Source organism: Anabrus simplex, chromosome 4 (assembly GCF_040414725.1).
Source record: "Anabrus simplex isolate iqAnaSimp1 chromosome 4, ASM4041472v1, whole genome shotgun sequence".
In the NCBI taxonomy this organism is placed as follows: Eukaryota; Metazoa; Arthropoda; class Insecta; order Orthoptera; family Tettigoniidae; genus Anabrus; species Anabrus simplex.
Genome location: NC_090268.1, coordinates 230,944,566 through 230,957,665, shown reverse-complemented (window position 1 = coordinate 230,957,665; position 13,100 = coordinate 230,944,566). Strand labels below are relative to the sequence as shown.

The following is a 13,100-nucleotide window of genomic DNA, read 5'->3' as shown; positions in this document are numbered from 1 at the left end:
GTTATGGTTAAGTGCAATTTAGATATCTTGCATAGTTATTTTATTAGATAGTCTCTTTCTTAATTGCTGTGTGATTCTTGTGTAATCCTTTTGATATTTCAATGTTTAACAGCATGTTTCATTTCTAATTGTTACAATTCTTGTTTTATTTTCTGCCTAATTCAGTTCAATTTTTATGTATTGAATTAGGTGGAAAATTAAAAAAGATTGTAACTATTAGTAGCAAGTTCAATAAGGTAAAAAAACATGAAAATAGTGTTATGCTGTTTCATTTCTGTTAGTACGTAGAGGGATATAATAATATGCTTAAATAGTGCTGCAGTGTAATACGTTTCTTAATTTAAAAAGGATGGTGTAACCATTTTGTAGTATATAGCATTTCTTTAGTTTGATTTATTTTTATTCACAAAATATGTTTCAGGTTTTTACTCTTGTTTATTAAAAAAAAAACCACATCTTTCCATCAAGAAGTTTAAAGACTGGGTAAGGAATATAGGTGCTGGGGAGGCTTTAAGGAGTGTGAAGGAAGAGTTGGAGAGGTTGAGAAAGATAATTACGACTATATCAGGAGATAGGAATGAAACTACGTCTCCCTCCGTCAATGTACAGGATATGGTAGAAGAGGTTGTGAAGACAGGGGAAGAAAACTGAGGACCAAGGGATCTGCACACATGGAGAGTTCAGGAGAGATATTGGTAAGGAATCGCTATGAGGCACTGCATGTAGAACAGCAGAGGGAAAAGGAGGAATTGAGAAGTGTTATAGAGGTAGGGAGAGATAAAAGGTAAGAAAGGGAAACATAGAATATAGTATAGGAAGGGTAAAACAGGGTCATGAGAGCAAGACAAGAGGAGAGGTAGTAGGTTCTACAGTGATCAGAAAATATAAGTGAGCAGGAGGGGAGGGAATCTAATGAGGTGGGAGAGGTTAAGGCTCTGGTCATGGGAGACTCCGTTGTTAAACATGTGGGGAAAGTATGTGGACAAAAGGGAACAAGTGTTATCCAAGAATTAGGTTAAGGTAGATGTTGATGAAAGTAAAGGGAACGAGAAGGCGGTAGGTTTTCATGTTGGAACCAACAAAGTAAGGCAAGCAGGAATAGGTACCAACATAGTGTGGGATCTGGTTAATGCAGCACAGTAGAAGTTTAAGGTTGTAGATATTGTTATCAATGGGATATTGTGTAGGAGGGATAGTGACAGGAAGGTGATCGGGGATTTAAATGAGGCTATGGAGTGGGGTATGTGGGGTACTGTGAGTGAGAGAGTGAGATTTGTTGATCTTAATGGGTTGGTAGGAGATAGGAATCTACACTCAGATGGTGTTCATTTGAACTGCAGTGGTACGTATAAGGAAGCATGTTTAGAAGGGTTATAGAGAGTCTTATACAGGGAAATGGGGTGGGCTAGGGAACAGTAATAAGTATAGTCCTGTAAGTATGACATTAAGTTATAATGATAAACTGTACAAGTATTGTAAGGAAGGGAATATAATTCAGTAATTTAATAAATATATATTTACTAGCTATAGTAAAACCTTGTTAAGACGTTTCTGCAGTGGACAACAAAAATGAATGTGTTAAGCGAGAAAACATGCTACTGAATATACAAATAAAAACTATCCAACAGGGATATGGAAACACTCAATAAGATTTTTCCGATAGGAGGGCATTTTATATCGTGTATCCGGGGTACAGTGAAAACTATATCTACCATTTCTAAAGATGAGAGGAAAGTATTAAAAGGTGTGAAAAACACAAGGTAACAAATATGAAAACCTTTTCTCCTGTGGTTTATAAATAACAAGTGCACTGTAAGGTGTGAAAAACACCAAACAACAAATACAAAGGGCACTAGGAATGTTTTACAATGTGATTGAACGCTTTACACTTTTTCAAAATAATTTCCACTACACTCAATACACTTCTCCATATCTCAAAACCAGTCGCTGAACCAACTCTGCCACTTTTCTTCGGTTACATTTTCACACTCCTGATCCCATGCTGCCAGAAACTCCTCGTTTTATGGAAAACGCCACCCTGTCAGCTTCATCTTCACTTCTGGGAAGAGTGCGAGTCACATGGGGCAAGATCAGGACTGCATGTGGGTTCATCAAGCACAGTCAACCATGATCTGGTAAGGAAATCCATTGTTACATTAGCACGATGTGCTGGAGCATTGTCGTCATGCAAGAGACACAAAAGTAATTTAATATAATAGAATCCACCTTTTCAATACATAACTGTTACACATAGGTTATGTTACAACATTTTAATTATAATGGTACCGTTTTCGACACGTATACAATGTCCTCGTCAGTCATAGATAAAACGAAGTAAGTAAATAGATTTGCATATAGCTACAAGACACACAGACTAGATAAAATTCGTAAAATGTCACATTTAAAATCGTTCTTGTAAAATGTCTAGAGATAGCTACGCGTTAGCGGCGTATTTTTTTTTATCATATCAAAGCAAAAATTCACAGAAAATGCCTCAGCTCATGTACAAGACTAATACGCCGCTAACGCGTCGCTATCTCTAGACATTTTACAAGAACTATTTTAAATGTGACATTTTACAAATTTTATCTAGTCTGTGTGTCTTGTTGCTATATGCAAATCTATTCACTTGCTTGGTTTTATCTATGGCTGATGATGACATTGAATACGTGTCGAAACCGGTACCATTATAATTAAAATGTTGTAATATAACCTATTGCAACAGTTATGTATTGAAAAGGTGGATTCTATTATATTAAATTACTTTTGTGATTCTCTGTTCAATACGGAACAGCCATGAAGTTTAAAACTTAAGATGCAAGAGCCAAGTGTTGAGCCGTGACCTCGGATGGAGCTGCTTGAGAGCCTGGATGACTTGAGGCAGACAAGTCTCACTGTACCACTTCGCAGTAACTGTCCTTTGTATTTCTAGCACAACCCGAGTCAAGATGCTCCATTTAGTGAAGAATACTGCAATCATCCTTTTCTTCACTAACCTTGACTTTCGCACAGTGACAGGAGTACCCTCATCTTCAAACAGCCACACCTTGTTCTGGAATTTTGTTGGGACATTGTAATAATAAAGCCAAGTTTCCTCACCTGTAGCGATGCTATTGACGTTTCGCGAAGTCCCATTTTCAAACTGTTTTAGCATTTTTCGGCACCATTTTTCTCGATGTGCCCTTTGTTCCTCTGAAAGTGAATGGGGCACCCTAAGGGAACAAACCTTTCTAACATGGAGATGGTCGTGTAGAATTGAATGAATAGCTGGTGCAGGGATGAGGAGGGTCTCTTCTACCTGCTGATATCTCAACCGCCTGTCTTGCCGCAACATTTTCCTCACAGCTTCAATGTTTGCCTTAGTCACTGATTCAGAGGGTCGCCCAGAACGAGGATGGTCTTCATCTCCAAAATTTCCTCTCTAGAACTCTTTGTACCAGCGGAAAATTGTTGTCCGATGTGGACAGTCTTTCCCCAGCACAGGAGTCATTTCCTCCAGGCACTGGTCAACAGTTAATCCACGAGCAAAATTGTAACGGATAATTGCGCGATATTCACCTTTAGACCGCACTGGCATCTTAACTTGCTTTCATTCATACGACTTGGTAACAACTGGTGTGAAGGTCGCGCCTTGCTGTCCTCTGGACCGGTTTTCACCCATCTTTTCATCGCTCACCATAACAGGGATGTCCAGCCAACCGTTTTTTGCGTATTGCAAAACTTTCCTTGTGCCCTTTGTATGAAAACATATGCAAAAATTTCTCCAACATTTCTAAAACAAATGTTAATAGAAGCTTTTTATTTTGGAGCATAGGGTTATTAAACATCATTTTCTGGTCACACTCTTAGTCAATGAATTGGAGGTTATGCTCGACCATATGTGACCGGGAGAAATGACTTTGACTGCCATTTTGAAAAACTTTGACCAAGTCGAATGATAGTCGAAACTGGAAGGTGCGAGTTCAACATTCGTGACCTCTGCATGCTTGAAGATGCGGATGCCAGTCCACTTTCTGAAAGATTTTGATTTTGTCTTCATTAGTAAGGAATATCACGACATTTTCCGTATCCATAACTAGGCTATCACAAGACAAATAAGCATTATGCTAGTCAATTTCGCACGGTTATGTTCCGATTGAGATATAGGCTACCGTATCATTTAACAAAACTTCACTGTACCACTCAATACAAAATAAATTCCTAACTTCTGAATGGAATGCGAAATAAAGCAGAAATAGGCTCACTTTTACGGTGATCACGCAACTGTGGTGGCGGCTCTTACCAGAGTTGTAAATCACATTTCTTTCACAAGGGATGGCAAATAACATTTTCAGGACTAGGAAAAATGTGATCGTATTCATAGTCAGCGGTAATAGCGAAAATTCGTGATGCGATAGGTATGTTTATATGTTCCTAATCCAGATATAGGTACCTTATTGTGCAACAAATATTTGCTACAGTTCACTGTACCACACAACAAAAAGTGAATTTCTATCGTCTGAATGGAATGCGAAATACAAGCACAAATAGACTCGCTGTGTTATTCACCAATCTTGCTGCTAACCAGTAAGCAAAAAGGAAGATTCCTGAGACTAACAGCTTGCTCCCCGAAGGTGGAACTTATCCTTTGAAGTTCAGGAATTTAAGATCTTTTTCTGTAATCACACAACTGTGGCGACGGATCTTACCCGAGTTATTTCTCTCGATTTTAGTTTTTTTTTTAAATTTTTTTTTTAAACTTCAAACATTCAGATCCCGCTTTTTCAGCTTTGTACGCCAATGGCCGGAAGTCCTTCCTTCTTTGGCCGCTTTCAAATGAAATATCAACGTTAATGTTTATTAATACGAGAAACGCACGCGAATGTGCGATGCTTATTGAAACCTGTATATCGCGACGCATACGTTGATTGTCAATCTCTCGTTCTCGCGTGGTATGTTCGTGTTCATTTGCATCAGTCTATTCGATTCTAGAGACTAATCGTTAGATTTGAAGTCTTTTTTGTTTTAGTAATTTAGTGACAGAATTTCAAAGATAGCGACTAGTGACTTTTCTAGAGATTTTAGGAGCCATTTGGAGGCAAATCTGGCGAATTTTAATTTATTACTTGATTAGCTGTTACCCGCGGCTTTGCTCGCGTGGATTTCGTAATTTGATAAGAGTAATCATTCCTCAGTACTGCACTAAGATATTATGTGAAAATCCCTAAAGTAGGAGTCTGTAACATCTTCAGTTTTCGAGATATATGTATGAGAATTCAACTCCTCCTTCACTTCTTTTCTCCACGTTTTAAATGGATTATCCAAAAACAAAAATTACATGTTTCTTTATTGTTAAAGGAGATTCCAAATACCAATTTTCGATACATGTTACGTTTTCGGGATATAATACTGTAAATATACTCATTTTAAAAATGTGCCCAACTTTTAAATTCTTTCTACCCCCTTAAGTGGATTTTCCAAAAACAAGAAGTAGGCTGTGTGTTTATTTTAAAGGAGATTTCAAATACTAATATTCATATGTGTAATATTTTCAGCTTTTGAAATATATGTATCCTCATAAAAATAATTCAACCCCTTTTCAGTCCTTTTCACCCCCTTAAGTGGATTTTCCAAAAACAATAAAACAAGGTGTTCCTTTACATTTAAAGGAAGCACCAAATACCAATTTTCACGTCTGTAACAATAGCAGTTTTTATGTCTATAACATGTTAAGTTTTTGAGATTTACTAATTTCAAAAATTCACCCAATTTTCACTTCTTTTAACCCCTTAACTGGATGCTTTGAAAACAAAACATTGTGTTTCTTTATTTTTAAAGAAGATTCCAAATACCAATTTTTACATCTGGAGTTTTGAGATCTACTCATTTTAATAATTCACCCCCATTTCCATTTCTTTTCACCCCCCTTTTTGTGTGGATTTTCAGAAAACAAAAAACATACGTTTCTTTATTTTTAAAGGAGATTCCATGTACCAAATTTCACGTCAGAAACATCTTTAGTTTTGAGATATAAGCATCCTCATGAAATGGATTCAATCCCCTTTTTCTCTTATTTTTACCCCCCCCCCCCCCAAGTGGATTTTCCAAAAAAATGCGTTTCTTTGTTTTTAATGGAGATTCCAAATACCAGTTTTGACGGCTTTAAACTGTTTAAGTTTTGAGATATGGTTATACTGATTTTAAAAATTCACCCCTCCCCCTTTTCACCCCCTTAGCAATGGAATATCCAAAAATCCTTCCTTTTGAGCACATACAATGTAATATAAATGTATCTTCAAAATTTCATTTCTTTGTGTTCAGTAGTTTTGGCTTGGCGATGATGAATCAGTCAGTCGGGGCATGTTATTTTATATATTATATAGATAAATAGCATTGCGCTTTGCATAATTGCACGGGCATGTGATGCAATATATTAATCTATGTATTTGCTAAGTAATGGCATCTAAGTGCATGTACTCCTAGATTAAGGAATCGGACCGAGGGAGTTGGTGTCGTGCGGTTATGGGCACGCTGCTGTTAACGTGCATTTCGGAGATAGTTGATTGAACCCCACAGGTGGCAGCCGTGAAGCTGGTTTTCCGTGGTTTCCCATTTTCACACCAGGTGAATGTTACGGCCCTATCTTAATGAAGGCTACGGCTACTTCCTTCCCACTCCCAGCCCTTTCCTATCCCGTTGTCACCATAAGACCTATTTGTGTTGGTGCAAGGTAAAGCTAATTGTACAGTGTTGAGACAAGGAAAATGTTAAAGCAGGTGTGCCCCCGGTGGCTTTCTGTGGGCAAGTGTTTGTCTAGGTTGTGGTAGCCTTTGTCCAGTCTGCTTATGAAGTGAAGTCTAGTAAGACAGTTCAGCTTAGAAGTCTCGAAACTTACCATATTCCAAAGATGAAACAAATGTCAGTAGAGGGTGCTGCCCCCTCAAGGAAAAGAACCAATCAATCAATCAACAATCCCATATACTTCTTTACCCAAAACAACCAAACAGGATTCCTTCATTAAGTGCAGTCTGTCTCGTGAAGAAAGGATTTTTATGTTCCTGTCATCAAAGTTAAATAAGCCTTTATGTCTGTTTTTATCCAATGTTCTTGATAGCTGCAGTCGCTTAAGTGCGGCCAGTATCCAGTAATTGGGAGCTAGTGGGTTCGAGCCCCACTGTCGGCAGCCCTGAAAATGGTTTTCTATGGTTTCCCGTTTTCACACCAGGCAAATGCCGGGGCTGTACCTTAATTAAGGCCACGGCTGCTTCCTTCCACTTCCTAGACCTTTCCTATCCCATCGTCGCAAAAGACCTATCTGTGTCGGTGCGACATAAAAACCAATAGCGAAAAAAAAAAATTCCAATGTTATGCCTACATTTGATAACCAAATTTAATTTTGCAGTCAAGGGTGCCTCACATCCATTTACTGCAAGATCTGATGCTGGACACATTAAGGAATTTTATATAAAAATATGTACAACCTTCAGTGTTAAAATCCTCCTCTCCTTTGGAAGTCGATTACCACAACAGGGGAAACCAGAAGAACGATTGTGACTTGGTCATTGGCAGTTGCACTTTCCAATTCGTAAAGCATCTGAAGCATGGCGAAAGAGAAATTTTTCTATCAGTTTGAACGTACTTCACTGATAGATTAGTTTTTGTTATTCTGGGTATTTTAACAATCCCTCACAGTAATGCTGAATGTGAGAGGATATTTAGTCAGGTGACTAAAACACACACAGTTCAAGTCATCTATTGGTGATGAAAACTTGGAGATATTGTTGACAGGAAAATCAAGGCTACAGGGCAACTGCTTTCAGCAAATCTTTGACAGAGGTTTTCTCAGACAGGCAAAATCTGCCACTGCTGCTTCTTTTAATCAACGGAAATTTTCTACTGATGGAGAAGTTTCTGCAAATCGGTAAGATGGAAGGAAGGCAGGAACCATACATGTTCTTATAAATTTTCCGTTGTTGTATACAAGTATTCAGGTGTCACTGAATATGAATACATATGAGATTAAAATATTTGTGGATTTTGATTCCACTCATTTTCCCTGGATATATGTGTTAATTTAAATGTGGACTTGACGATATGATGCATTGAGCTTGCTAGGATAATGTCTGTATTGCACAAGATGTGTAGAATAAGCAGTTTTGACCAATTGTATCCTGACTTTGCCTGATTTTTTTCCCCCTCAATTTCATATCAGAATCTCCCGATTTTTGGTTTTGCGAAGTTGGCAGGTATGCGTAAAGGCCAGGCTGAGTGGCTCAGACGGTTGAGGCGCTGGCCTTCTGAGTTCAGCTTGACAGGTTCGATCCTGGCTCAATCTGGTGGTGTTTGGTGGTGCTCACATACATCGACCTCTTGTCGGTAGATATACTGGCACGTAAAAGAACTCCTGCGGGACAAAATTCCGGCACCTTGGCGTTTTTGAAAACTGTAAAAATAGTTAGTGGAACGTAAAGCAAATAACATTATTGATTACGTAAGCAGTGTATCACTTCAGTTTCTCTATAGAACTCGTCTGGTTTTATCAGTTCCACGTCAGAATATTCTTCAATCACTCATTCACTACTGATCTGCATTTAGGGCAGTCGCCCAGGTGGCAGATTCCCTATCTGTTGTTTTACTAGCCTTTTCTTGAAAGATTTCAAAGAAATTGGAATTTTATTGAATATCTCCCTTGGTAAGTTATACCTATCCTTAACTCCTCTTCCTATAAACGAATATTTGTCCTAATTTGCCCTCTTGAATTCCAACTTTATCTTCATATTGTGATCTTTCCTGCTTTTAAAGACACCTCTCAAACCTGTTCGTCTGCTAATGTTGTTCCATGCCATCTCTCCACTGACAGCTTGGAACATACCATTTATAAATGTTAAAATACAAGTGTTTATTTGTAAGTTCACCTATTCAATACATAAAATATATTTATAATTAGGACTTCATCCTTGTTATAAATTCTATATTTGGTACATGTTTTGCCCATCTACCAGGCTTCATCAGCCATAATAATGTCTCAAGGTTAGTTTAGGATCCTGACTTTAATCTTTCTAAGTTACTAGCAATTACCCGCAGCTTCGCTCACGTGGATTTCGTAATTTGATCAAAGTAATCGTTGCTCGGCATTGTACAAAGACATTATCTGAAAATTCCTAAAGTATAAAAAGTCGCCCAAAAACTGAGTTTCATATACCCCAGAAATTCTTTGTAAGCCATGTTTGTGGTATTGCCTTTTGGGGCTAAGACGACCATGCGACATAGAACTGTACGTGAGAGAAACAGTCTTCTCTCAAGAAACAACAAATACATGTTTCTTCATTTTTAAAGGAGGTTCCAAATACCTATTCCCACATCTGTAACATCTTCAGTTTTTGAGATACCTGTTCATAAGTATCCCCATAAAAAGAATTCAACTGCTTGATCAGTCCTTCCCCCCACCCTCATCCCCATCTAAGTGTATTTTCTGAAAACAAAAATACATGTTTCTTTATTTTTAAATGAGATTCCAAACACCAATTTCCTCGTCTGTAATCTTCAGTTTTGAGATACAAGTTTCTCCAGAAAAATAATACAATTATTTTACTTCCTATCACACTCCCCACTCAAGTGAATCTTCCAAAAACAAACAGTACCCCTTCTTTAAAAGAGCTTCCAAATACCAATTATCACGATTGTAACTTCTTCAGTTTTTGAGATATATGTATCCTCGTAAAAAGAATTCATCACCGTTTTCATCCCCCCTACCAAGTTTATTCCCCCAATAAATATATATATATTTACATTCTCATACAAATAATTCAACTAATTTTTCAATTCTTTCACCCCCCTCTCTGTTAAGGGTTTGTTCCAAAAACCAAAGAATACGGGTTTCCTTATTTTTAAAGGAGATTCCAAATACCAATGTTCACGTCTGCAACAAATTAAGTTTTTGAGATATATTGTAGATACGCTAATTTTAAAAATTCACTCTCTTTTTCAGTTCCCCGTTATAGATTTTCCGAAAAAATATTTATATTTATTTTTACAGGAAATTCCAAATACCAGTTTTCAAATCTGTAATATGTTACGTGTCTGAGATAATTTGCAGATATAGACTTTTTTTAAATTCACCCCGCTTGTCATTCTGTTTACCCCCTATTCATCGGATTATCCAAAAACACAAAAATGTGTTTCTTTATTTTCAAAAGAGATTCCAAATTTCAATTTTCATGTCTGTACCATCTTCAATTTTTGAGATATGTGTCCTCATAAAAGGTGTTCAACCACTTCCCGCCTTTTTTCACCCCCCCCCCCCCTCCCGCCGTTAATGGAATTGTCCAAAAACAAAAAATACAGGTTTCTTTATTTTTCAAGGAGATTCCAAATATCAATCTTTACGTTTGTAAACTTTTAAGTTTTTGAGATATAGATATCCTCATTTTAAAAATTCACCCCCTTAGCGACGGAATATCCAAAAATCCTCCCTTAGCGAGCACCTACATGTTAATATGAATATATATCCTAAATTTCATTTCTTTATGTCCTGTAGTTTTGGCTCTGTGATGAATCATTCAGTCAGGACAAGTTGTTTTATATATATAGATTTGTACTCAATTACGGTCTTAAAACTAATTTACAAAAAATTATATTGTAATTGAAGATCAGTTATTACACAATATATAAAATAACAGCTTGGCTGTGAACAAGAAATTGACAGTTCTGTACACTTTCAATTAGAATAATTACAATAAAATTTTTGAATACTTTCAAACACTGAATGTCCAAATTTAAATAGTGTCGTTCAGACTTGAAGTGGTGAATGAAGGCAATTATGTTGTAAAATGTATTGAAGTTTAGGGTGAGAAATCTCGCTAAAAGCTTCATGCATTTCTTGAAATTGTAAAGTTCTTAAAAGTCTTATGTTCCTTCATCTTCACATAATTTAGTACTTATTTAATTATTTGTAGCCATGATCATCACAAGAATTTGTATTTTGTTTCCAATAAATTATTGACGTAATCAACTATGTCATACTGATGGTGTTTATTATTTAAGGACTTGAAAGTAATCAGTTGACATTGTAGAGTTTGAAGCTGGTAGTTTTTACAAAAGCGTCGGTCAAAAGGGGCAGTCAATTATAACCTTACATGTTGAATTAATTGCTGCTATTTATGCAATAGCATTGATTTTCAGATATACAGAAAACCCTCATATGCCCCAGTAACAATAAAAAATTATTCACTCCATCCAAAATCTCATAAGCAAGCAGCCTTTTTCAGTTTGGTTTATAGAGCATTTAAAATTCCTCTTTTGCCCAGCAGTCTAAAAAAAAAAAAAACCAATTTCATAAAAGATAAAGCATTAATTATTGGTTATAAAATAGATATGGTCAATTGGATCATCAATAAAGTGAAACTGAAGTTAGCAACAAATCTCACCCAGGATAATCCCAAAAAATATAAATACGCAACTTTTACCTTTACTAATCCTGCCATTCATCAAATCACAAATCCCCTGAAAAAACAAGATATCAGTCAAGTTTTCAAAACTCATAACACCAACCAAAATATATTTTTTAATCACAACATCGTTAACTCAATCAGCAATTGCTATCTAGGATCCGGAATCCACAAGCTTACATGTACACAATGTAATTTTTCGTACGTTGGACAAACTGTTACAAGATATTGGAATCATTCTGTATTGATGGTTTTTTACTTTACAAAGGTAAAAATTTGAGTGTATCCTTCTAATTCAATACATCATATATTCCATCCTTAAACAGAGTAATAAAAATTCAAACATGTTTCGGCTTGTTTGAGCCATTTTCAGTGGAAAAATAGGGGTGTGGGGTGAAATAATTTACATAATACATGCTAAAATGTGCCAAAAAACGTAATGAAGGAACAAAAGAAAAAATAGAGAGCCTAGACGGAAACAAAATTAGCACAATATACAATATTTACATCATCATGTGGAGCAAAAAACAACTCACTGTGATGAAATTCAGTGAAACAGGGGTTAATACAAAACATAATTGAAACTAAAAACTGTGTTAACCTAAGAAGAAAAGAAATGAAAACAAATGATACAGATGGAAATGAACAATAAGTGCACATAGTGAGGTTGTGGACCTCTTAGTTCGCAAAACATTGGTTTTGTAACACACCGGGTGAGTTGGCCGTGCAGTTAGGAGCGCGCCACTGTGTCCGTAATGTGAAGATGAAGGGACATAAGACTTTCAAGAATTTTACAAGTTCAAGAAATGCATGAAGCTTTTAGCCAGACTTCTCGCCCTAAACTTCATTGTGTTTTACAACATATTTCATTCACCATTTCAAGTCTGAACGACACTATTGAAATTTAGACATACAGTATTTGAAGGTATTCAAGAATTTTATTGTAATTAATCTAATTGAAGGTGTACAGAACTGTCAATTTACTTGTTCACAGGCAGGCTGTTATTTTATATACTGTGTAATAACTGATCTTCAGTTACAATATAATTTTTTTGTAAATTAGTTTAAAGACCGTAATAAAGTACAAATAACTTATAAAGATTAAAGTACCGAGCTCGATAGCTGCAGTCGCTTAAGTGCGGTCAGTATCCAGTATTCGGGAGATAGTAGGTTCGAACCCCACTGTCGGCAGCCCTGAAAATGGTTTTCCATGGTTTCCCATTTTCACACCAGGCAAATGCTGGGGCTGTACCTTCATTAAGGCCACGGCCGCTTCCTTCCCACTCCTAGCCCTTTCCTGTCCCATCGTCGCCATAAGACCTATCTGTGTCGGTGCGACGTAAAGCAACTAGCAAAAAAAAAAAAATTAAAGTCAGGATCCTGAACCTGAACTAACCTTGAGACATTATGGCTGATGAAGCCTGGTAGACGGGTGAAACATGTACCAAATATAGAATTTATAACAAGGATGAAGTCCTATTTATAAATGTATTTTATGTATTGAATAGGTGAACTTAGAAATAAACACTTGTATAAGATTTATATTGAATTTCAATACGGATTCAAATATGAGTATACAGTATTTACTTGTAACATACCACTTAGTTGAGCAGCTCGTCTTCTTTCTCCCAAGTTTTCCCAGCCCAAATGCTACTCTTTTGTCAGAAATCATCC

At 36.6% G+C, this 13,100-nt stretch overlaps 1 protein-coding gene across 4 annotated transcripts in view; it reads left to right on the top strand.

Moving 5' to 3' along the window:
* Positions 1-13,100, top strand: part of neb (nebbish) — a 468,801-nt gene that overhangs the window by 75,145 nt on the left and 380,556 nt on the right. The window lies entirely within an intron of this gene.